Here is a 27,367-nt window from a genome sequence, read left to right on the forward strand (position 1 = left end):
GAAGATTCCAGTGAGGTATCCTCGGCTAAGGGTCGACATATGAAACGTCCCCTTTGAACAATTATACGCGACTGTCCTTAAACTGACATACAATATTTTTAGCGCAACGCAATCTGACTTTCAAAAATCCCTACAAAAGAATGGCCCTGACTAACATTAACCTATACGTTTCACAAATCACTTACCTCACAAAAATCTTGGTTACTCGAACTACTGCAATACAGCGAGCACCACTACTGCCAGCTAAATAAAAGATTCAAACTATGGAAGGCACTAACTACTGATAGGGATAGTTAGCAAATGAAAGATGTTAATAGAGAACAAACAATGTATTTACCTTAATAGTCATAATATATATAGCAGTTCATGACAAATTACAAAACTCCGCCATCTCTCTCCCCACAGCCACCACTGCTGGCGGCTCACCTCCAACTGCGCAACGCTACGCGCTGTTCACATCCAGCTGCCGCTGCCCAACACTACAATGGCAGACAACAATGCAAACTACCCACAGACTGCACACAGCACAGCCAGCGATTTTTCATATAGAGCGCTACGTGGCGTTACCAATAAGAAAACATAAACAGCCTACTTACAATTTGTTATGTATATTTGATGCCACTATGGCAACATATTTAATTCTTTGGGTTTGTTTATTGTGATGTTGTTTGACCTTCCGAATTGGCTCATGTAATGTGGCATATAATTGAGTATTTATCACCACCTACAAAATGTCACACTATATAGATGCCACACAAACACTGATAACGTTTCATTGTGGTGGCAGGTGTAAGGGTGTTGAATATTTGTTGCAAATGCCAGTTGCATGTCAGTTGAAAGGATCATCAGTCACCTGCATTCAATGTACAATCTTCATTTGGTAGGTTATGCCTATGTTGGGTACACAAACGTGGATTTGTAATTGTTTGAGAGTGACTGTTAAGTTGCAAGAACCAGCTGGTCCAATAATTAACTGCAACTTCCAGCACGGCCTTCTACCAAGCGCTCAACTTTCATTTGGGTGGATGATTTGCTCTTTGATGGTGTTTGGTATCTCTGAGCATAAGTCTGTGTTGTGTGAGCGACTGTAGTTACTGGGAAAGAGATGTTAGCTGCATCATTAACTCTTCCACCGACTTTCATGTCGCTGCTGACTTTCTCTGGTTTGATTAAGGTGTAATGTAAGATTCAACTTCTCAGATTTTTTAATGAGAATGACACACTATCCTAACGTTAAGTGAGCCAATCACTATAAAACAAGCTCTCATGACTTGTCCTCTTCCGTTTTTTTTGTCTCGACTCAACCTTTTCTCGTTAAGCTCCCGAGTGGTAGCGGCCAATTAAGGTCGTTGGAGGAATGAAATCTGGAACGAGAGCTTTGATTTTCTTCAGATGGAAACTGGCACACTTTATTAGGTGTGGGAGGATGTGTGGTGGCACGGTACATGAGTGTCAAGAGCAGAGTGTGGCCCTTTTGTCGTACCAGAGGGGGCGCCCAGCGCTTTCACCCTTTGTAGCGAGGCTAGCAAGGAGTCTGGGACGTGGGCCGTGTTGGGGCTGTTTCTGTGTCCTCCCATGATTGGAGATTTTTCTGCGCAACGGGGACAAAGTGCTAATCTTTCGGCGTGAGGGTGAAGTCAAGAGCAAGGGGTTCGCTTCTGGACGGCTGGAGAGATCGGTTGTGCTTTGCTTCTGGACCGCCAGAGCAAACGTTAGAGTTCTTCACTTCTGGTCACCCAGAGTGCAAGTGATCACAGGAGTCAGAAGTATTACTGTCGCGGTAGTCCTCGCAGAGCCCGGCTGTTACCACTTGGTGACAGCAATCGCTATTGTTTGTTGTTTTGCGTTTGCGCTATTTCGGTTGGGTCTTCATGTACAAGTGTCTATCGCCACCGAGAGCAGCTGCAACATCATCCCTGTGCTCTGAGCTGTCGGCCAGTCTTACAGGTGGTAATGTATTTACAGCACCGGCACAGTAGGGACTTGCCAAACGACGTCGACTTCCGGTTTCAAAATAGGGATCCCGAGGCTGGAGGAAAAGTGAACAAACTGTAGATGACATCGTGTCGTAGTCCACACATGCATAATGAGAGTGCTGGTGGACCATTGACACATATCACGTAGAGGAAGATGGCCCTCACGAAAAATTAGCATACAGACACTATCCTGCTGGAAAAGTATATCTCTCCAACATCTCAGGAGCGGCGACAACAGAGTGGGAAGCTCAAAGTCCTCACTGCATCTTTCACCTTTCAGTGATCCGTCATTTAACATCTGAGGCATACCATCATTGTAGTCTATGGGTACATCGATACTCCCACAGCTGATTCTCTTTGTCGAATACTTTGGAGTTTCCGGGCTATGGTCAATATTGTGCACGTGAATTACCGTCACCAATTCCACTGCAGACTGTCCTCTCATTAGTTTATACACAGAATGCAGAAACAAAATTACTGCTGATGGCTGCTCGATTCGACAACTGTATTAAAAGATATTTGCAAAGAGAGACAAGACAATTCCCTTGACCATGTAAAATTAATAACATAAAAAGTACTTGCCACATCTTAACACTTAAGGTATAGTTGGATAGCTGATGGTAATTGTTGGTAATTCAACTACTTGATACTGCAGACAGGGTGATGTGGTGCGGAGAGGACGACGACCTTCCAGATCTGTGTTTTCCATGATTTCTCTAAATCGCTCCAGGCAAATGCCACAATAGATCCTTTGAAAAGGGCACGGCCGACTTCCTTTCCCATCCTGTCGTAACCCAAGCTTGTGCTCCGTCGCTAATGACAGCGCTGTCGACGGTACGTTAAACTCTAATCTTCCTTCCTTGCTTCAGAATAGCAGTACGACATACGAAACTGGCGCAAAAAGAGAGAAGTATTAAAATTAGGCGATTGTTTAGTTTTTAACCAAGCAGTAATGAGAAACGTATAGACACTCAGCAGCATAAACAATAACACTGAATTTAAATATGTAAATTACAAGAGAAAGGTGAGAAATATCACCAAAGTGAATGCTCAAGTTGAAAGAGCAGACTGTTTCTTTTAAAGATGATAGTATACATAACAAATAATTTACATATGTGTCTTTTGTATGATCAATTTGCACAATTATAAACAACATTAAAAATGTCATTCTTATGCATCAGTTGACGTAGAATAAACGTAGTCTTGTTATTCTTGTCTTGGTAGAGCTTATACAATGCCGTTTATAAGAAAGGAAGAATGAATTGATTGTTGGTGTTAACAACGATCGTCCTCCTTTACCTCCTCTGCATTACTGCAGATGACGTGTCACTGAGCACATTTGTTCTGTGCGTGCAGTACATTTGTTTCCACTGCAGTGTGTGGGATACGAAGGTTCTGTTACAGTTCACTAACCTGCTGTCTTCAAGTTGATGTCCCCAGCGCAGAAAACAGCACGCAGGTCGTAGGTTCTGTATATTGAGGCTGAAACTGACTTTTAGGGAGGTTCTGTTCTGAAATAATGTATCACTTCTTTGGGATGCCACTCGCGTATTTTAATATAGCCACACGAGAAGACTACATGTTCTTAATACACCACCTTCTGATTCAGCGAAGTACATGATCAAACACAATGTTTACGAAAATGTATCTTTACACTATTTTTGGCACGTGTCTGTGCCTCATGACTACCGGAGTGAATCTTTTAATACTGAATACTGGCAAACACATCCTGCCACAGACACCATGACTGTACATCTCGACTGCCTAATCCAGAGTGGCGATCAGGAACTTAAATAAAAATTGGAAACACATCCTACGACAGACAACATGTGTGTTCTTCTCGACTGCCTAATCCAGAGTGGCGAACAGGAACTTAAATAAAAATTGGAAACACATCCTACGACAGACAAAATGTCTGTTCTTGTCGACTGCCTAATCCAGTGTAACGAACAGCCCGAAACACTTCGCGCCATACCAGAAAAGGCGTGACCCGAACGCTTCCGAAGTGCTTCGTCTGCAATTTCGTCAGTCTTTTGTTTTTGATTTAAATGGTTTTTAATAATACTAAAACGACTAATTGATGGCTGTTGATAGATATTCATATTAAAAAGTGAAGCCATTCCAATGTAGTTTAACTAATAATAATAACTATACTTTAACGTTTTGGCGCCCTTTCTCCGAACACAGCAGCCAATCACTGAGCAGTAGCCATATGCAGGCGGTCTTTCTCACGGGAATGGTACCGAATCTAACATCTGTCACAGGTACCTCACACCACATTTCGTCATCTATATACTTCTTGCTTCTCCACTGCTCTGGGAACAGCTTCTTGGAGCCTAATATGAAGGCTCACTAAGCCAGAAATATTACATAATGCAGCACACTTTCTAAACAAATTAGAAGTATTTTGAATATTTTTGGACCTGCTTAGGGTTATTAAAAAAAATTACAAAGAAATTGATGCAATTTTTTTCCAAAATGCTTTTTCAAATTGAGCTACCATTTAATCCAATGTTATACATTTGAAGAAGACCAAATGTTTGCCAGGTTTGCATGACATGATGGCTGAGGTAGTAGACCTATTTAATTTCACCTGTGATGTGTATTACAAGGATAAAAAATATCACATCTTACTTTTTATTTTTTATAATTTTTTCCCAATAAAAATGTTATTTTTTCTATAATTTAGTTGACTATGCAATAAAGCTTATGTCTACTACATAAGTATGGACTATTGCAAGTTACAGACAAAAATTAGAGCAATGCTTTACAAACTTTAGGAAATATTTGTACGTGAATACAACTTACGGGAAATTGCGAATGAAGAAATGAGTCCAATTAAACTGTGCCTGAGAACATTCCTGAAGCATAGTCCTCATCGTGCAGCATTTCTTCATCTTCAAGCTTCCTCTTGGCATTCCTTTTAGCACATCTTGCTTCTTTGGTAACTTGAAGAGCGAATGTTTCAGCTACATGCACTCATTGTCTGTCACAGGCACGCAATTGATCTTCCATATTAGAGCCACATTTTATGCCTACATTTCTCAGGCGTTCCATCCTTCCTAACAATCCATTATTAAAATATATCACTGCATCTACTACACCAAATTTAATGTATTTAATCCTACAAAAACATTCTTGGGTAATCTTTCCCATATGCAATGGTTGAAACTTTCATTTGTATTCTGAGTGTCCCCATGAAGACATTTACTAAGCAAAACTGGGGCACTGAGGCCTGTAAAAATTGGTTTTATTTCATTCATAACAGGCTCAGGAAGAGAATGCTTATGATGGTATATCTGGCCACTTTCTTTTGCGTTTTGCTAACCACACCAAGAATCTGCTCCTCTACGGCAAAGTCCGTGAACAGGGTGGTCATCTGTGGACAACTTACGAAAGTAGGTGGACCATACAGCTTTCTCATTGCTGTAACATCATTCAGAGGTGCTGTTCGTCTAATGTTCAGTCCATAATAACTCTGAAGAAGGTCTGTTTCAGTTTCTGTCAATCTGTCTCGGCCAGACAGAGATTTTCGATTAGATAGCAACTTTCATTTCTCTTCGTAGCTTCCTCAATGTAGCACCCATCCTGTTTTGCACATGTCCACAACACTCCAGTTTTGTTACCAAGATATCATTAACATTGAACTCATTAATTTTATTGGAAGCTTTAGATTCCCCATCGCCTAGGTATTTCGTATATCTAACGTTATAAACGGGCACCGACCTCTGAAATATTTTTAGAGCTCCATCACACTCCATACCTCCACTGTAACTATCATAATTTTTAGAACACTGATGTTCAATATGTCCTTCAGTGTTACCATGGCTGGTGTGGCAGTACTTAGATAAGCACTCAACATCAACAACTTTTCCATTCTCCAGAGAAGTAGCACTTAGAACACCATTCAAGGAACGATGTCCTCGACGTTGCCATGTTCCATCAAGTGCAACAGCAGTATTCCTATTTCCACTAATATTTACAGTTTCTTCTACTGCACGTTTCATAGAGGCTTTAGACACAACCGTCAAGGCACCTAAAAGTACTTTTATGTACTTGCTGAACCTACTGGGAGGATTAAGGAATTCCATCAAACCACAAAATGTCTGAGTAGCCATTTTTCCTTTTCCTATTGCACGCATTACATACACTAACTTTAAATTCACATCATATGAATTGTGCACAATGTTCGAAGTCATTTTCTAGGTAGATTTATTGCAGGAGCTACACAGAGCAACTAATTTTGACGCTAAACTCTTCCTGCTACTTTGTTGTTCAGTTATTTTCAGGCAGCCTACACCATCACATTGTTTACATTTCGCCACTTTCTTTATCAAAGAAGATAAGATGCCCACATCAACAACAACAAATCCACTACAAACAGTGTCATTGTTAACACAAAAATTTGAATCACCAGGAGGCGTGCCGTCTGGGAGTTTCTTCCCTGAAGAACTGATACATAGGTTACTTTCAACAGTGTAGCTTGGTTTGCTTGTGAACTGGTTACCACGGAATTTCCTTTGATTGAATTTCTTGATGCGTGGCGTAGTTCGTATTTGTTGCACACGAACAGATATGTACTTCCACAAATATATGTAGCACTTGGTCAACAAACATTTATTAACTCGTGAACAAACTGTTTCGGCGAAACAAAAGTAAATACTAGCAAAAATAATCATTTACAGACACTAGAAACCTGCACAGTTACCAACATATACAATGTATCATACGTATAATCATTGAAAACAGAAAGTTCACAGTTCTTTTCAAAATAATACTGGTTTCTGTAACAGAAATAAAGGGGGCGTGGCGGTATAAGTGACCGTAACTTTAAAATTTTGCATATATAGGTCATCTTTCATTTGAAACCCTATAATATATATATAATCAGGAAAGACTATAGAAAGTAATAAAGTCATAAAAAATTCGATTTCTCCACCATTTATAAGTAACCTGTATCCTTAAATAATTTCTAATGCACTGGTTTGTAAGGCTTACTCAGGGGAAGATATAGACTCAGATCACAGTTTAGTAATGATGAAGAGCAGATTGAAGTTCATGGGACAAGGCAGGAAGAATCTATGCCCAAAGAAGTAGGTTACGGAAGTAGTAAGGAAAGAAGACTTACACTTGAAGTTTTCTGAGGCTACAGATACTGGAATAAGGAAAAGCTCAGTAGGCAGTTCAGTTAAAGAGAGATGGTCATCTCTAAAAATGCCAATCACACAAGTTGTGAAGAAGAACATAGGTACAAAGAAGGTAACTGGGGAGAAACCATGGGTAACAGAAAAAATACTTCCATCGATCGATGAAATAATCAACAAAAATGTTCAGGGAAATTGAGAAATACAGAAATACAAGTCACTCGGGAATAAAATAAACAAAAAGTGCAAGGAAGCTAAGGCTGCATGAAAACTGAAGAAATCGAAAAAGAAATATTTGGCGGAAGGAATGACTCAGCATACAGAAAAGTCAAAACAGCCATCGGTGAAATTAAAAGTGAGGTTGGTCACACTGGTCATGCAATCGGAATTCCACTGCTCAATGCAGAAGAGAGAGCGGATTGATGGAAAGAGTACACTGAAGGACTCTACGAGGGGGAAGATTTGGCTGATGACGTGATAGAATAAGAAATAGAAGTCGATTTAGAAGAGAGAGGGGATCCAGTATTAGAATTCAAAAGAGCTTTGGAACACTTAAGATCAAATAAGATAGAAAGGATATGTAACACTCCATCGGAATGTCTAATGGGAGAAAATGGCAACAAAACGACTGTTCGAGTTGGTGTGTTGAATGTATGAATCTGGTGATAATCCATCTTACTTTTGGAAAAACATCATCCACACAGTTCCGAAGATTTGCAAGAATCGACATGTGTGAGAATATAGCACAATCATCGTAAAAGCTCATGCAGCAAAGTTTCTGACAAGAAAAATATACATAAGAATGAAAAAGAAAATTGAGGATGTATTACATGACGATCAGTTAGGCTTTAGGAAAGGTTAAAATAAATGTCGTGTGGGTAGGGCCTCCCGTCGGGTACAAGTCTTTCGATTTGACGCCACTTCGGTGACTTGCACGTCGATGGGGATAGAATGAAGATGATTAGGACAAAACAGCACCCTATTCCCTGAGCGGAGAAAATCTCCGACCCAGGCGGAAATCGAACCCGGGCCCTTCCGAGGGCGGACTTTTAAGAAAGGTAAAGACGTCAGAGACGCAATTCTGATGTTGCGGTTGATAATGGAAGCAAGAAAAATCAAGTACGTTCATAAAATTTTTGGTCCTGGAAAAAGCGATCGACAATGCCAAATAGTGCAAGAGAAAAACAGGGTTAAGGTACAGGGAAAGACGGGTAACATACAAGAGCCGTGAGGGAAGAATATGATTAGAAGACCAAGAACGAAGGTTGTAAGACAGGGACGTAGTCTATCGCCCTTATTGTTCCATGTATAGGTCGAAGAAGCAATAACGGAAACAAAGGAAAGGTTCAAGGATGGAATTAAAATTCAATGTGAATGATATAAATGGTAAGATTCGCTGATGACATTGCAATTACAAGATCTTCTGAATGGATTGAATAGTCTGATGAATACAGAACACGTACAGAGAAAAGAGAAGAATGATTAAGTAATAACAAACGTAACATAAGATTTGGAATCACTAAGTAGATGATGTTAAGGAATTCTGCTACATAGATAGCAAAATAACTCATGACGGACGGAGCGAGGGGGACATAAAAAGTAGACAAGCATTGGCAAAAAGGCCTTCTTGGCCAAGAGAAGTCTACTAGTCTCAAACATAAGTCTTAATTTGAGGAAGAAATTTCTAAGAATGTACGTTTGGAGCACAGGATTGTATGATACTGGAACACGGACTTTGGGAAAACCGGAAAAGAAGAAAACCAAAGATTTTGGTGCTACACAAGAATGTTGAAAAATAGGTTGACTGATAGGGAAAGGAATCAGGAAATTCTCCGCAGAATCGGATAGGAAAGGAATATATGGAAAGCATTGACAAGAAGAAGGGACAGGATGATAGGACATTTGTTAAGACATCGTGGAATAACTTCCATGGTGCTAGAGGGAGCTCTAGAGGGTAAAAACTGAAGAGGAAAACAGATATTAGAATTCATCCAGCAAATAAATAATTGAGAACGTAGATTGCAAGTGCTACTCTGAGATGAAGAGGTTGGCACAGGAGAGGTATTCGTGGCCGACCGCATCAAACCATTCAGAAAACTGATGAGCCAAAAAAAAAGTGCACTGATAATACGCGTTATGACGCAGACTTCTAGTATCTTAAGTCAGGGAGATGGGGCAGCAGATATCCCGGAAGCTACGAGAGCTCATCCCATTTGTTCTTGTGTTTGCGGCAGCGCAAGTCAATGATGGACAGTGGTTTGGTGGGCGACTCAACCGCGTTCTCTAGTATCGTCTTTAAAGTTCTTCGACACTTCTAAATTTTTCGGATTTAGTCTCGCGTGCGAGTTATTTGATCAGTGAATAGTCCCTATGAAATATGGAATTAGTTTGATGATAGGAGGGTCTGAACTTGCACATTTTGTGGTGCAGTTCTGTTATAGAGTTTTGAATATGAATTTTAGTGTTGAGAGGAACTTATCATTGGTACTTTTTCGTTACTGCTTGTAGTAAGTCAATGACTCTTGTTTAGTGAAACAAACTCTGTTTAAAATTCATGTCTATTCAAGTGTTGCCTGTAGTATCATTGCCACAGATACTACTACAACGCCGCGCCAACGCATTAGTAACGAGCCGAAAAGACCCACGCGTTTTGTGCCTCTAAACAGTGAGACACAATATTGTCTACAGTAGTTATTCAGTACCACCTAATCTCGTCCTCCGCCCGGTCTTGAAGCTGTAAAGAGTCAGAGCACGTGAATACGTAATCTTTAGAAACGCGGAAACATTTTTCCAAAGATCTGAAAACATACGAAAATAAACATTTGTTCAAGAAAAGAAAGGAGTATAAGAAGGGACACAAAAAACGACGCACGACGAAGGAATTAAGCAAACTGGTCACAAATTGATATTCATACAGATATTAATGGAAAATACAAAATCGTATACTTTGGAGGCCTAGGGCTGTATGTGTGACGCTGCAGAGCAGTTTCAACGCGCAGCTCGCAATGCTAATAAACAGGGGACATGTCGATACCAGGGCATGGAGTCTCTGCGAATTTCCTTCCGCGTACTCAGCTGTCAGTAACAATGCAGACAGTTGCGTGAACAATGTACGCAGATGTCAGTATTTGAGAGAGGACATGTAGTTGGGTTCAAATAGCCGATTGGAGTAATCGGCGAACCGCCCGACATTTGAATGGGAGCGATGCCACTGTTCGACGATGTTGGCGGGAATGGGTGAACCACGGCCGAACACAGCGTCAAGAAGGAAGCGGCCGATCTAGAGAGACGACAGAATGTGAGGACCGAGTAGTAGTCAGAGAGGCACTCAGAGCCCTGTATTCATGATTATCATCGATCAGACGTGCAACTGGAGCTTCAGTGACCGCAAGGACCGGTGATAGGAGACTCACAGAAAGAGGGCTGGATTCACAGCTCCCCTTGCGTCGACTGCAGTTGACCTCTGTATAGCAACAAGTCCGTTTCCAATGCTATCGAGCATATTCGGCCTGGAATCTCATTGACTGGAGTAGAACTGCCTTCAGTGATGAGTTTCGCTTCCAATTCAGTCCCGATGACCACTGAAGACGTGTCTGGAGACTTCCTGGTCAGCGGTGGGATACCAGCCTGATTCTTGCCCTCCATACTATCCGGCAACCAACACTCATGCTCATAAATTAAGGATAATTGCAGAATGTGGTGCCACACAACGTGGCACTACACGAAACTGGCGCTAATAGCATAGGCACATAGGGAACACACACAAGACAGATCTGTAAGTCCACGGTATTAGTGATAAGTTGAGAAAACGGCCCCGAAACACATGTGCTACAAAACGGCACTGTTTTCTGCGCATGTACCCCGACATAAATAAGGGATATGATCACCATGCACACGTACACAGGCCGCACAACGGATTGGCATACTCTGGATCAGGTGGTCGAGCAGCTGCTGAGGTATAGCCTCCCATTCTTGCACCATTGCATGTCGGAGCTCCTGAAGTGTCATAGGGGTTTGAAGACGTGCAACGATACGTCGACCGAGAGCATCCCAGATGTGCTCGATCGGGTTTAGGTCTGGAGAACAGGCAGACCAGTCCATTCGCCTGATATCTTCTGTTTCAAGGTATTCCTCCACGATGGCAGCTCGGTGGGGCCGTGTGTTATCATCCGTCAGGAGGAAGGTGGGACCCACTGCACCCCTGAAAAGGCGGACATACTGGTGCAAAATGACGTCCCGATACACCTGACCTGTCACAGTTCCTCTGTCGAGGACATGCAGGGATGTACGTGCACCAATCATAACCCCACCCCACACCATCAAACCACGACCTCCATACAGGTCCCGTTCAAGGACATTAAGGGGTTGGTATCTGGCTCCTAGTTCACTCCAGATGAAAACCCGGCGAGAATCACTGTTCAGATTATACCTGGACTCGTCCGCGAACATAACCTGGGACCACTGATCCAATGACCATGTACTGTGTTCTTGACACCAGGCATTACGGGCTCTCCTGTGACCAGGGGTCAGTGGAATGCACCTTTCAGGTGTCTGGGCGAATATACCAAGTCTGTTCAGTCGTCTGTAGACTGTGTGTCTGGAGACAACTGCTCCAGCGGCTGCGGTAAGGTCCCGAGCAAGGCTACCTCCAGTACTCCGTGGCCGTCTGCGGGCACTGATTGTGAGATATCGGTCTTCTTGTGGTGTTGAACACTGTGGACGTCCCGTACTGTGGCCCCTGGATACGTTACCTATATGCTGCTGGAATCGTTGCCATGATCTTGAGATCACACTTTGTGGCTGACGGTGGGCCCGTGCTACGACCTGCTGTGATTGACCAGCCTCCAGTCGCCCTTGTATTCTACCCCTCATAACGCCATCAATGTGTGTTCTTTGAGCCATTTTCAACACACAGTCACCATTAGCACGACTGAAAACGTCTGCCCACTTACTCGCTGCACCGTACTCTGACATGCACCAACACATCTCTGCGTATATGGACTGCTGCCAGCGCCACAGTGCGACGACCGCAGGTCAAATGCACCGCATGGTCATACCCCGAGGTGATTTAAACGCGCAAACCGCCCACCATAGCGTTGTTTCACCACGTATCAGCATTATCCTTAATTTATGAGCATGAGTGTACAATGATGGTCCGGGGTTCCACACCTTTTCATAACCAGACGCCTTTGGGTGTCTTCCGCGGCACTCTTACTGCATAGCGGTGCGTCAACGATATGTAAGTCTGTAGGCCACACTGGGTTTACATTTCAGCAAGCTAATGGACTCCCGCACACTGCGAGAGTTTCTATTGCTTGTCTTCGTACTTCTCAAACGCTATTTTCCAGCACAGCTGAGAACATTAGAAGCATTATGGGCAGGGCCTTCCAACCATCTTTGAAATCTGACGATCTAGCGCGCCAGTTGGACAGATGGTTCAAATGGCTCTGAGCACTAAGAGACTTAACTTCTGAGGTCATGAGTCCCCTAGAACTTAGAACTGCTTAAACCTAACTAACCTAAGGACATCACACACATCCATGCCCGTGGCAGGATTCGAACCTGCGACCGTAGCGGTCGTGCGGTTCCAGACTGTAGCGCCTAGAACCGTTCGGCCACCCCGACCGGCGCCAATTGGGCAGAATTTGGCACGGTATCCCTCAGGAGGACATCCTACAACTCTATCAATCAATGAAAGCCGAATTCATGCTTGCATAAGGACCAGCAGTGCACCAACGCGTTATTCACTTACTCAATTTCTGAACCCCTTTCACTTGAATAAATAATCCAATTTTACTGAGATTGTAATCAGTTGTTCATCTGTACACGTACTTCACATCTACCGGTTTCCGTCCTATTCGGATAGTCTCTTCATGGTGTGTCGATTTTTTTGTCTTTGAGCGTATAACGCACGTCGTAGTTTCGCAGCAAATACCGGAACTGAACCAGAACTAGGAAAAAAGCTGAGCGAGTTTTGGCATAAGAAAAGTGAGAATAAGCTTATGAGAGAAATGCGAGTGGGAGTAAGAGAAAAATGCAAATATCACATGTCATGTTGCTTACACTTTAGCACAGATTAATGTTTCCGAGGAAGATGGAAATAAAAATGTTGCTGTGATGAAAGCACTGCGTATGAAAGTCACAATATCTTGGAAATCGACACAGAGTATATCCACTAATGGCATTTTCTGACAACATATGCCGCGCGGGATTAGCCGTGCGGTCTAGGGCGTTGCAGTCGTGGACTGTGCGGCTGGTCCCGGCGGAGGTTCGAGTCCTCCCTCGGGCATGGGTGTGTGTGTGTTTGTCCTTAGGATAATTTAGGTTAAGTAGTGTGTAAGCTTAGGGACTGATGACCTTAGCAGGTAAGTCCCATAAGATTTCACACACATTTTTTTGACAACACATCCTTCACAAAAACAGTCGTTTGTGAAGTATTTTCCTCGCAAATAGTCACTCGGCTTGAACATGTTTAGCTTTAGTCTGAATTTATTCTGTCGATAAAATTTACCGATATCTATCAAAGATGAAAGTAGGAAATAATTCTAAACCGATGGGATTCCACGTAATTAGATGGTAGCATAATATCTGCGTTACCACCCTTTTAAGCGAACTCGGATGTGTTGTGGTTTCTGATGTCTCTCCAATTTATCTGGGTCTGTGATAAGACTTCTCGTAGATCAAGTTTTGACGACGAGAGACGACAGTGATGAATGCTGAGAGTAACATGCGAGACGAATCCCCGAAAATCCTCGTGGGGCTCTGTAATGTCCTGCAAAGGCTCAGTCGGGATTCCACGACAAATAACTCGCGTAAAACGCGGCATGCAACGCATCGAAAGTTGTATCCGAAGGACGTCTTGATACAAACTCTTAACTCAAAATGTAGCTCTCTTCAAGAAATTTCATTATTCCCATTACAGGCAGACTTCTCTTTTCTCAGTCTATGCCTACGTAATACGGATTCCTCAAGTCACAGTGAAATGCTGGTGAAGCCAACGACCGTGGAATGTCGTTACTGTAAAAAAAATAACTTGGGATATTTACTAGCAATAATCAGTTTTCAGTCACCATATTTTATTGTTAGTTTCACTAGAAGGGCATCTCAAGTTGTAAATAATCTTTCATGCGTTGATAGCGTATTATTATACTAGCTGACAAATTAATTTTGTCAATTTTGTATTAGAAATGAAAGCTCATATGTACTCCTGCAGTAGATTCGGTGTGAGATGATCCTGGACAGTTTCTGTATGCCGGGTGCAGCTGCTTCGTGAGTCTACATCGCGACTTTTTGAACGTCTCTATTGCAACGCCCCCGTATGTGTCTATAGACGGCTTTTGTTTTTGCCTGCAGCCGTTTGCACTTCGGAGTTGAAAGCTGTCAAAAGCTCTGCCAGATGTCAATGATTTGCTTGAGTTGAGACGACTGTAGGAGGGTCTTCGTAGTGATTGATAAATGTCCTGAAACTTCAGACATGATGCGTCTTTTTTTTCAGGCATCTCAGTGTTTATAACGTCATATCTGTTGAACCGTTTGTTGTTCAATTATATATTTGTGTAGCTACATTCAACTGCATGTGTGGATACTTTTGCGATGCAAAATACATTGCGAATAGAGTAGTAGCAAAGAAGTAATAAATTTAAATGTCATGCATGATGCGACATTTTTTACGCATCTAATTGCTTATGATAGGCAGGTGGTTCTTAACCCAACAGCAACTGTTGCGTGACACCAAGGGATATGTGTATCAAGTTCGCTTAAAATCAGTCCAATGATTTAGGAGGAGGTATGGAACACACATACACACATATACATACAGTCATTTTAAAAATATGTATGGATCAAATTTTGACCGCGCTCGAGTTACTAATGCTTTACTTAAGGATGTAGGCTAAAGGTTATTCACCCATTTCCGAAACACATAATGATCGGTGCGTACAGAGAAATGCATAGTTAGAAGCATTTTTGTTAGGTGACATAGGTTAGGTGCACATAGTTCTTGCAAGGTAAAACAACGCTCGCCAGCCCATTTCGGATATGTGTTTTAGTAAACAACGCAATTGCAATCTTGAATAAATAAATTAATTTTTTCACTAAGAGTGTCATCAGAGAAATATTTTATGATATCACCTCTTCACTACAGCGTTAATTTTAGTCTTTAATATGGGATACTAAATAGGAAGAAATCACTTCCTTTCATTAACGACTATAAAAATAATGAGGATGGTTCTGAATAAATCAGCCTCTAACGTTATCATGAAAGTAAACTACAGACCTTTCTTCACATAGGAAGGCTAATAACACAAGTACCCATGAATGAACATATTCTTTCACACATAAAGTAATGGTAAATAAACAAAGTTTAAACATTTATTTTAAAGTTGTTGAATAGTAATATCAGCTTCAGATATTTTCAGATTAATGTCTATTTTTAATTGATTCAAATATTACTTTCACATTATACAATATCACTCTAAACGCCGCGTGGTGTAGCCGTGCGGTCTGTGTCGTCTTGTCACGCTTCTCGCGGCTCTCCCCGTCGGAGGTTCGAGTCCTCTCTAGGGCATGGGTGAGTGTGTTGTCCTTAGCGTAAGTTCGTTTAAGTTAGATTAAGTAGTTTGTAAGCCTAGGGACCGATGACCTCTGCAGTTCGGTCCCATAGTCCTTACCACAAATTTCCTAAATTTCCAGATCACTCTAAACCTTATTTCGTTGTGCTCTATCTCTACCTAAGAGCTTAGGCAATTCCGTTGCTTTTACTATTCTCTCACAGTCCTTGTTTGAATAAATAAGAGATTGGTGTGTTGTGGGTTGGTATACTTTTAAGACTTCAGTCTCTAGCCAGCCCTGTAGTAGAAGATTAATGATAATGATGTGTCCTATACTCCGAGAGCGTAGGGGACGATGCGGGAAACCCGCACTGCCGTACCGGGCAAGGTCCTAGCGGAGGTGGTTTGCCATTGCCTTCCTCCGACCGTAATGAGGATGAATGAAGATGATGAATACGACACAACAACACTGTCATCTCGAGGGAGGGAAAAATCCCTTACCCCGCCGGGAATCGAACCCGGAACCCCGTGCGCGAGAAGCAAGAACGCTACCGCAAGACTACGAGCTGCGAACATATTTCTGATTTCATTTTTAGAGCATGGCATTCATTTGAATGTTGTACATGTTTTTCTGAAGTTACAAAAATTACTCCAGAAAATTAAGGTTTTTCCAAATGTGATAACTTGTGCCGAGTTGCAACATTGTCATATACCCAGGAAGAAATATTATATTGAAATTTAAAAGCGTTGCAATCGAGAAAATCTTATTGGTAGTGTATTTGTCTATAATATTATTACTCTACTACCCACCAGTAACCCGTGAGTGAAATCAAATTAAATAGAAATATTACCAAGCTACAGACATACTGAAATAGAAGCTACTGGAAACTAACACAATGTCCATTTCCAAGAAAGATAAAATTGTTAAACTTGAAAGTATTACATGTTCCACGATAAAAGATCTTCTATTTCAAGATACAAGATGGTGCCCGACCAACAACGATTGACTTAACTGTCCGTATGATATGCAAATAGTTCCAAAATTATATAGATTTTACTCATTACGCAGTTCTGTACCTGAAGACTTAGCAATATATTCCAGATGGCTTTAATACGTATAGAAGGAGAACCAATTACAATTGCTGCGCAAAACGCAAACTCACGTCTAACAATAACAAAAACTATGGAGAATGGCGGAAACTTCTTACGGTGGCCTCTAGTGCGCATTTCCTCGTGTGATTCTAAAATCAATGATAGACTGAAGGATAGGCCAAAAACATTGTGTGTTGCTAGCTAGTCAACCCTGTAGGTGCAGCACTATTCCTTACCGTTTTTTCGTTACAGGTGTAGCTTTGAGGCAGGGTTTATGATTTGGACGAGGATCCTATCATAGCCAACATGATTTGGATCAGTAGTTTGGATACACATGTCAGTTAAATTTTGTCAATACATTCATTCTTGGTTCAAGCATCATGAAAGAAGGTTGTATACCTGGAAGAATCCTGGAGATACTAAAAGGTATCAGATAGATTACATAATGGTAAGACAGAGATTTAGGAACCAGGTTTTAAATTGTAAGACATTTCCAGGGGCAGATGTGGATTCTGACCACAATCTCTTGGTTATGAACTGCAGATTGAAACTGAAGAAACTGCAAAAAGGCGGGAATTTAAGGAGATGGGACCTGGATAAACTGAAAGAACCAGAGGTTGTACAGAGTTTCAGGGAAAGCATAAGGGAACAATTGATAGGAATGGGGGAAAGAAATACAGTAGAAGAAGAATGGGTAGCTCTGAGGGATGAAGTAGTGAAGGCAGCAGAGGATCAAGTAGGTAAAAAGACAAGGGCTAATAGAAATCCTTGGGTAACAGAAGAAATATTGAATTTAATTGATGAAAGGAGAAAATATAAAAATGCAGTAAATGAAGCAGGCAAAAAGGAATACAAACGTCTCAAAAACGAGATCGACAGGAAGTGCAAAATGGCTAAGCAGGGATGGCTAGAGGAAAAATGTAAGGATGTAGAGGCTTGTCTCACTAGGGGTAAGATAGATACTGCCTACAGGAAAATTAAAGAGACCTTTGGAGAGAAGAGAACCACTTGTATGAATATCAAGAGCTCAGATGGCAACCCAGTTATAAGCAAAGAAGGGAAGGCAGAAAGGTTGGTTGGTTGGTTTTGGGGAAAGAGACCAAACAGCGAGGTCATCGGTCTCATCGGATTAGGGAAGGACAGGGAAGGAAGTCGGCCGTGCCCTTTCAGAGGAACCATCCCGGCATTTGAGGCAGAAAGGTGGAAGGAGTATATAGAGGGTTTATACAAGGGCGATGTTCTTGAGGACAATATTATGGAAATGGAAGAGGATGTAGATGAAGATGAAATGGGAGATAAGATACTGCGTGAAGAGTTTGACAGAGCGCTGAAAGACCTGAGTCGAAACAAGGCCCCGGGAGTAGACAACATTCCATTAGAACTACTGATGGCCTTGGGAGAGCCAGTCATGACAAAACTCTACCATCTGGTGAGCAAGATGTATGAGACAGGCGAAATACCCACAGACTTCAAGAAGAATATAATAATTCCAATCCCAAAGAAAGCAGGTGTTGACAGATGTGAAAATTACCGAACTATCAGTTTAATAAGCCACAGCTGCAAAATACTAACGCGAATTCTTTACAGACGAATGGAAAAACTGGTAGAAGCGGACCTCGGGGAAGATCAGTTTGGATTCCGTAGAAATGTTGGAACACGTGAGGCAATACTAACCTTACGACTTATCTTAGAAGAAAGACTAAGAAAAGGCAAACCTACGTTTCTAGCATTTGTAGACTTAGAGAAAGGTTTTGACTACGTTAACTGGAATACTCTCTTTCAAATTCTGAAGGTGGCAGGGGTAAAATACAGGGAGCGAAAGGCTATTTACAATTTGTACAGAAACCAGATGGCAGTTATAAGAGTCTAGGGGCATGAATGGGAAGCAGTGGTTGGGAAAGGAGTGAGACAGGGTTGTAGCCTCTCCCCGATGTTATTCAATCTGTATATTGAGCAAGCAGTAAAGGAAACAAAAGAAAAATTCGGAGTAGGTATTAAAATCCATGGAGAAGAAATAAAAACTTTGAGGTTCGCCGATGACATTGTAATTCTGTCAGAGACAGCAAAGGACTTGGAAGAGCAGTTGAACGGAATGGACAGTGTCTTGAAAGGGAGATATAAGATGAACATCAACAAAAGCAAAACGAGGATAATGGAATGTAGTCAAATTAAATCGGGTGATGCTGAGGGGATTAGATTAGGAAATGAGACACTTAAAGTAGTAAAGGAGTTTTGATATTTAGGGAGTAAAATAACTGATGATGGTCGAAGTAGAGAATATATAAAATGTAGACTGGCAATGGCAAGGAAATCGTTTCTGTAGAAGAGAAATTTGTTAACATCGAGTATAGATTTAAGTGTCAGGAAGTCGTTTCTGAAAGTATTTGTATGGAGTGTAGCCATGTATGGAAGTGAAACATGGACGATAACCAGTTTGGACAAGAAGAGAATAGAAGCTTTCGAAATGTGGTGCTACGGAAGAATGCTGAAGATAAGGTGGGTAGATCACGTAACTAATGAGGAGGTATTGAATAGGATTGGGGAGAAGAGAAGTTTGTGGCACAACTTGACTAGAAGAAGGAATCGGTTGGTAGGACATGTTTTGAGGCATCAAGGGATCACAAATTTAGCATTGGAGGGCAGCGTGGAGGGTAAAAATCGTAGAGGGAGACCAAGAGATGAATACACTAAGCAGATTCAGAAGGATGTAGGTTGCAGTTGGTACTGGGAGATGAAGAAGCTTGCACAGGATAGAGTAGCATGGAGAGCTGCATCAAACCAGTCTCAGGACTGAAGACCACAACAACAACACAACATTCACAGAAACAGACACACAATAAATGCTGGTCCAGTAATTGTTACGCTTCTAATATAAGCAATACGTCATCTTTTTGCGAGGTGCTGCGTCGGCGACGGCGAGTACCTCGCAGAAACAGCCTCAGCAGCTTAGGCACGGAGCGTAGTGTTGGCGTTCAACATCTTTAAATGCAGAACCAACATTCATCCGAGGCTCACACTTCTGGGAACTAGAGATACCCTAGCCTCACATCCACACCGGGAAGTGTACGTCCTGATCGTCAACAACCGGTTCGTACTTTATACTTGCGAGGAGGACACGGCAAGTGCTATTACCAGATCTCTCAGAAACGTCACTCAGCCGCGCGGGGTAGCCGTCACGCTGCTCGCGGCTCCCCCCGTCGGAGGTTCGAGTCCTTCCTTGGGCATGGTTGTGTGTGTTGTCCTTAGCATAAGTTAGTTTAAGTTAAATTAAGTAGCGTGTAAGCCTAGGGACCGATGACCTCAGCAGTTTGGTCCCATAAAACTTACCACAAATTTACAAAAATGTTCAAACTTCACTCAGTGGAAGAGGAGTCAAAATAAGAGCACACATATCTTGGCTTATCCGTAGGTGCTCTACCATTTCTGAAAAAACGACGCTCAAAGTTATCAAGGTACTTTATGTGTCTTTTGGCGCACTATAATCTCAGCCGAAATGCTGGCACAGTAGAGAGAGCGTGGTATCTCAGTTTTGCGTCCCGTGTTCGAAATCCGATTATTTTTTTATTTATCTACCCATGCCCTGAGAAGGTTACTATACGAATATTTTACTATACGAATATTTCTTATCAAGTTAGGGACACAAGAGTGTTATATTAATTTTAAAACTACAACTGGGTTTGACAACAAGCAGTTATATAACTTAATAATAATAGCATAATATAATAAATAGAATACACTGAAGTGCGAAAGAAACTAATATAGGCATGTGTATTCAAATACAGAGATGTGTAAACAGGCAGAATACGGCGCTGCGGTCGGCAACGCCTATGCAGGGTGTTACAAAAAGGTACGGCGAAACTATCAGGAAACATTCCTCACACACAAGTAAAGAAAAGATGTTATGTGGACATGTGTCCGGAAACGCTTAATTTCCATGTTAGAGTTCATTTTAGTTTCGTCTACCTCCGCTCAATGGAGCACGTTATCATGATTTCATACGGGATACTCTACCTGTGCTGCCAGAACATGTGCCTTTACAAGTACGACACAACACGTGGTTCATGCGCGATGGAGCTCCTGCACATTTCAGTCGAAGTGTTCGTACGCTTCTCAACAACAGATTTGGTGACCGATGGATTGGTACAGGCGGACCAATTCCATGGCCTCCACGCTCTCCTGACCTCAACCCTCTTGACTTTCATTTATGGGGGCATTTGAAAGCTCTTGTCTACGCAACCACGGTACCAAATGTAGAGACTCTTCGTGCTCGTATTGTGGACGGCTGTGATACAATACGCCATTCTCCAGGGCTGCATCAGCGCATCAGGGATTCCGTGCGACGGAGGGTGGATGCATGTATCCTCGCTAACGGAGGACATTTTGAACATTTCCTGTAACAAATTGTTTGAAGTCACGCTGGTACGTTCTGTTGCTGTGTGTTTCCATTCCATGATTAATGTGATTTGAAGAGAAGTAATAAAATGAGCTCTAACATGGAATGTAAGCGTTTCCGGACACATTTCCACATAACATATTTTCTTTCTTTGTGTGTGAGAAATGTTTCCTGAAAGTTTGGCCGTACCATTTTGTAACACCCTGTATAAGACAAGTGTCTGTCTGGCGCAGTTATTAGATCGGTTACTGCTGCTACAATGGCAGGTTATCAAGATTCAATTGAATTTGAACGTGGTGTTATAGTCGGCGCACGAGCGATGGGACACAGCATCTCCGAGGTAGCGATGAAGTGGGGATTTTCCCCTACGACCATTTCACGAGTGTAGCGTGAATATCAGGAATCCAGTAGAACATCAAACCTTCGACATCGTTGTGGCCGCAAAAAGCTTCTGCAAGACCGCAAATTGCTGTAGATTTCAAAGCTGCGCTATCTACAAGCGTCAGCATGCGAACCGTCTAACGAAACATCATCGATACAGGCTTTCGGAGCTGAAGGTCCACTCGTGTACCCTTGATAACTGCATGACGCAAAGCTTTACGCGTCGCCTGGGCCCGTCAAAACCGATATTGGACTGTTGATGACTGGAAACATGTTGCCTGGTCGGACGAGTCTCGTTTCAAGTTGCACCGAGCGCATGGACGTGTACGAGTACGGAGACAACTTCGTGAATACATGGACCCTGCGTTCAGCAGGGGACTGTTCAAGCTCGTGGAGGCTCTGTAATTGTGTGGGGCATGTGCATTTGGAGTGATATGTCTAGATACGACTATGACAGGTGACACGTACTTAAGCATCCTGTCTGATCACTTGTACCCATTCATGTCCAGTGTGCTTTCCGACGGACTCGGGCAATTCCAGCAGGAAAATGCGATACCCCACAGGTCCAGAGTTGCTACAGAGTGACTCCAGGACCACTCTTGTGAGTTTAAACACTTCCGTTGGCCACCGAACTCTCCAGACATGAACATTATGGAGCATATCTTGGGTGCCTTGCAACGTGTTGTTCAGAAGAGATCTCCACCCCCTCGTTCTCTTGCGGATTTATGGACAGCCCTGGAGGATTCATGGTGTCAGTTCCATCCAGCACTGCTTCAGACATTATTGGAGTCCATGCCACGTCGTGTTTTCGCACTTCTGCTCGCAGGGGCTCTACTTGATATTAAGCAGGTATACCTGTTTCTTTGGCTCTTTAGTGTATTTGTTTGTAGTATCTCAAGGCTCACAATCTCTTTAAATTCTCATATTTTTATGCTTCATTCTTAAATCAATTCTTAGATTAATTCATGTATTTTATTTTTTAGTTTACTCTTGTAGTATCTCAAGGCTCACAATCTCTTTAAATTCTCATATTTTTATGCTTCATTCTTAAATCAATTCTTAGATTAATTCATGTATTTTATTTTTTAGTTTACTCTTCAATAAGAGTTGTAGCATTCCCTTGGATGATATCGATCGTAGACATATTCCGAACACCACGAGTATCACGTGAAGGTAGGTTTATCGGATCGACATTTCTTCGTATGAATCTCATTCAGGAAAGAAACGTGGTTAACATTGCTGGTGATTTTTCGCTGTGACAGTTCCTTCTCAGCAAACCACGCATAACGATTCACTTTACCGAAACCTGGAGCATGAAACTGATTGCGAACCTAGATACTCTACAGCAGTTTCACCGAAATTAATTTCACATAATTTTCTCATGCATGTATTTTTTAAAATCATTCATCAGATATGGAATATTACATGCAATAAGAATAAGAACAACGTTATTTCAATATACATTTGAAAAAGTCATGTAGTAATCTTCTACGAACATGCATAGACAAATGAAAAAAATAAAAATAATAATCGGGTTTCGAACACGGAGCGCGAAACCATGCAGTCACTTCGGCTGAACTATTTACTCGCTAAAAGGGACGTACAAAATCTCGAAACCTTTGACAGTTGTTTTCTCAGAGTGGTGTAGTATCTACAGAAAAGTCGAGACACACGTTAGTTTATTTTGACACCTCTTCCAATGAGCGAAATTGCTGGGAAATCGAATAATGGCACTTGCTGTGTTCTCGTCGTTAGTTGGCACATTCTCTGTATGCCCTCCTGCACTCCCGTTGGCGTGTTTTTGCCTTCATAACACTGAGGGACTTCCATCCACTTCTTCCTGTTCTACTGTTATCATTCTAACTATTGAAGTGGACCAGTGAACTATATAATATTTTAATGATTAAAAATATGCATACGTAAAATGTCCATATTCAGTAAAAATTACAGTTGTTCATTTTTAACAGAATATGGACACAATACAGTAAAACATTTATAAACCAGTGAAAATTGGTTTTGCGAGATGAAACTACCGAACAAATAAAACATTATTAATGGCTGTCTGTATCTGGCCACATAATACTCTGCACTATACGTTCCACATCCGAGTTTACCGTTTAAATGATTTAACACGTTAATGACTGCGCATGATTCGAACAACACAGTTTAATATATGATTCACTTATGTATTAAAATAGCATAAGTAGCATTATTTTCGTTCGAATTGACGGATAGTGTAAAAGAAAATAAAATTACTCAGGGCAGTGCCAGTTAAAAAATTTTACTTTATTAAATTCAACTTCCGATATTATTAGTATACTGGGTATTTCAAATTGCTAGTCACAACTTGTTAGTAGCAAGTGAAAAGAAAATATGCAAACTGTGAGTATAGATGGTGTATTACTGGTAAAAATGTCCCGAAGTTAGAAACTACTGTGACGACACAACGCAATGAAATGTCTATTAATAACGTCATCAAAAGGATGAAAGCCTTTAATGATCTCCATAGCACATACGTTACACTTCCGTTTTCTATGAGCTATAATGACCTGTTATGATCCACGTATCTTGCGTATGAATTGTTTCGGCTGTATTCTGGAGTACGTCGCATAGGCGTCACACGAGAAGTTTCCTTAAGAGATGGACAGCATTTGACTATAATGGACCTATCAAAATGTCTTCTCATCGATTTACTTAATTTAACGTGTCTGTCCGTTTCATGTAGATTCATAATACCATCAGTAGGTAATAAAAGATGTGTCTACCTTCTTTCTCTTGGTTACGTGCGTTATGTTAAACCGCAATGTACGTTATCTTACGCTGTATACGGTAAGAATTCTTATCGATCCCACACGAAGTGAGGTTGATCCCTTCTGCTGTCGTTATTTCAGGAGAAATGTGGTTGTGCACAAGGGAAGTGAAATGAAATAATCTTAAAATTGGTACTGATAATTTATTTTCTCAATAGAAGTTTTCATAACGGTTATAAAATCAAAATTAAGTCAAACGATCAGCTTCTTGTAGTATTATGTAGATCGCTGACTGTTGTGTACATAGTTCCGCGTAGTCAGCGCGTACACAACTTTCCCACTAGAGCACGTCTCGCTAAGCACAACGGCGCAGGCGCAGCGCTCGTCCATCTCCGCACTACGAGATGGCGCTACCTTAGAGACGGACCAAATTCTGCTTTCGCCGATCCACGTATTAAAATGTAACGCAGCCAATGAGATTGCTGCTAATGTAGAACCTCTTCTCCTCATGGATCACCCTCGTGCAGTGATGCCTGAACGCGCGAGGTATTGTAGCGAGTGTGCAGACCTCTGATTAGTCAGTCTGCATTTGTCTCCACCAGTCTGTACCAGTCTACATTAGTCTGTACCAGTCTATAGTCAAGTTTCAGTCTGCGCCTAATAAGATTACCATATTCCTGTACATAGCCATGAAGATAAATGAATAGACACTTTGTCAAGTATCAGAGATACATGAAAATAAGATTAATGTACCAAGACCAAAGGAACTTCAAAATTGTCAATTGTAAACAGCATCCGGAATGAAGTTACGTAATGTCTATGCTTTTTATTATTTTAATAAATGTGTGTGAAAATTAATCAAGTTCTGTTTAAAGGTGATCACCGTCAATCTGCTACTCTAAGCGTGCAAGTGACATTTCTATCGTCTGACCTAACTGCAGAAGATAAACACGCCACGATAAGACCACGAGACATATTGCTGACACTCGCCTACTTCGTTAGAACGACAAGTCAAATAATCTGATGGTGTGTGTACCGAAGGTCTTACAGTACGCACACCACACTGACGGTTCTATATAATACTGCCATTCTCAAAAGCTCTATATCTTTGTCAAACAACATCAATAAATGTCCTTTATTCAGGTCACTAAAGCGGTAGAAACTAAATGGCTCGGGTATATGGGCTATACAGAAGACGGTGTCCGCGCAGTGCCAAGAGAAGCTCTCGCTTGGTAGATATATCATTCCATGATAATGTTCACATAAACATGCATAATCTGGCGAAAAACACAAGTAAACGGCTTGGCTAGGAAGCGGGTCAGAATCTTTAATCACAGTGACTAACGTTTTCGGTGGTATGAGTTACGACACTGGTAGACATTTTCCAGCAGACGAAAGTTGTACACCTGGATACGACTGGTATTCTGACGGAGAGAAGACGTTTTACTATCTTGTTTCTATTAATTTCTATAAGTTACGGAAACTAACACAGAGATAATTTTTTCCGTTTTCTTTCGTTGAACGATTTACTCTCGTGTTTTCTTGTCCGTTATCTGTTCAACTAATGTATTTAATTAACTAGATAATCTTGTTAGCTGACTGGTACGGTGTTTTGTCACTGTTTACTTGGAAAGGCGTGTCGCAGAGTACGAGTCGCCCTCTGTCGGTTGAGTCCCTCTGAGCACTTCTCGCCTTTGCGGCATTCTGGCGGTCACACCAACGGAGGACGCTGATTACTTGGTACAGTCAGTTTTCATTCATTTGGTTTCTTTGCGATCTTGTTTTATCATTTTTTATTATTCAGTGAACTCCCTAAACGTCTTATGTATGTCATTACTATATTTTTATCTAAAATTCGCCACAGGAGCGTATCAGAATTATTGGCACTTAACTATTCCCTTTTTTAACAATCTAGCTGGGGTCGTGTTTTAATTTATTTCATTTTATTAATGTAATGGCTTATACGCCTGGTAAGCCTACTACAGACTTTACCGATTGTATTTTTCTTTTTATTGCATGTCGTACACTCACATGATTGAAGAATTTGTGTACGGCTACAGTAGTGACATCTGGCGAGCTTGCGACATAAAAAACATATTGTGGCCACTGTACGGCACTTTATCTTGAAAAGTAGCTCTGTTAACAAAGTGACTCTAGTATAAACCCGATTTGACGATGTTGAGCCGATTTTATGTTTATTTTTCGACGATAACACTATGGCTCTATTATACCAGGCTATGTTTTTAAAACAGTTATGCCTTGTCACGTTTGAAGCACATAATTTCCACATGTATGTCAGTAACACTTTTCGTTATGGCCTATTTTATTGTTCTAAGCTTTAAACAATCTACTAGTTGTATTTGTATTTTCCCCATGTTTTGCGGCAGATCTGAAGATGGTCATTGCCGTCTGAGAACCTAACAAGTCTGTGATCATAGACGGAAAAGAAGAAATTTCATTTTCTTTATAATTGTTTGCATCGTCTGGCTCGTTTTCTTATTGCTTTCAAAAAGTCGATCTTTCCATTACATATTCTGTCATTTTCTGTGTACTATCATGATTAGATTAGTCGGTCAGAGGTTACTGCTCAATAAAAACTGGAGTTTTACTAGCACTACTGTTTTCTTTTTTCCTTTTTCCGCCTGACAAAAACACAGTCCTCTAAAGATGTTCATTTATAACTCTGCTGCACTTCACAGAGAGTTTACTTTACAGCTCAGACTGTACAATGCAACCCGTCGGCATTGACCTTTCATGTGTTCTCAACATGGTATCGTCATGTCATACTTTACCACGTCCTTACACACACGACAGCACTAAGATATATGGTACACATAACACATTGTTTTGACTTAAAGACAAGAATATATTCTTACTTTGTACATTTTCACTCCCTGTGGTCTTATGGTGTTACTTTCTGGGCGATATAGCTGAAGTAAATAAAGTGTTTATTCAGCTGAAGAGAGCAATAAGCATATTGCTTAAAGTAGATAAGCGTATTTTCGCAGAAGCCTTTCTAACAAGGGAAACTTCCCATCGCACCCCCCTTCCCCCTCTTTCCCAGCGGTAAGATGACCCAGCG

This window comes from Schistocerca americana, chromosome 5 (assembly GCF_021461395.2).
Source record: "Schistocerca americana isolate TAMUIC-IGC-003095 chromosome 5, iqSchAmer2.1, whole genome shotgun sequence".
NCBI classification, from domain to species: Eukaryota; Metazoa; Arthropoda; class Insecta; order Orthoptera; family Acrididae; genus Schistocerca; species Schistocerca americana.